The following is a 758-nucleotide window of genomic DNA, read 5'->3' as shown; positions in this document are numbered from 1 at the left end:
AGAAAAAAATGAGAAATTTTAAAAATGATCTGGGAATGAGTACTTCAAATTCTTGTTAAAAAGTTTACAAATTTGATCTTTACGTTTTGGTTTAAGTAACTTTTATCTCTTATTTTCCATAAACAAGGTCTTTGTCGATAACATTTCAATTAATCGAATCAAAATTTCTTTCGTCCACACGTTTTGAGTACCAGCGCCATACCTGCCGCACCTGCGCCTGTTTACATGCAGGTATATACCTATACCTGGCATGTGTAATAGGTCTCCGCAGTGTTTATAAACAGAGCTTTCGCTATCAATGAATCTCAGAATCTGCTACATAACTGGCATAAGACAAGCGAATATTCAGGTAATGTAAATGATTCTATGTCGACTGGCTGTCTAATGAATAAGCTGTGGTGATAATATAGTCTATCCAACGACAAAATCCTTGACAGTGATAGATGTGTCTGTCATTTTAATTTCAAAGTAATTTATTATATTTTACACAGAAATAAGTTGGTACAATTGGCACACATAATTAATATATTTAAATTTTGAGTGACAAGTGATTACTTCAAAATATTGTGAAAAAAACTATATAAAACTGAAAAAATCTAATCTTGGTTATTTAACTTTAATCTTAATTTTTTCTGCAGTACTAAAATGTATTATTTACCTATCGTGTGATGTTATTTTATAGATACTCCAGTTTTTGGTACCATATACGAGATGGTATACAACTTTATTTGTAGCTAATACAACTCTCTGGCCATAGT

Source organism: Sitophilus oryzae, unplaced genomic scaffold, assembly GCF_002938485.1.
Source record: "Sitophilus oryzae breed Bouriz unplaced genomic scaffold, Soryzae_2.0 scaffold_151_pilon_pilon, whole genome shotgun sequence".
In the NCBI taxonomy this organism is placed as follows: domain Eukaryota; kingdom Metazoa; phylum Arthropoda; class Insecta; order Coleoptera; family Curculionidae; genus Sitophilus; species Sitophilus oryzae.
The sequence above is the reverse complement of the archived record's forward strand: the minus strand, read 5'-3'. Positions refer to the sequence as shown.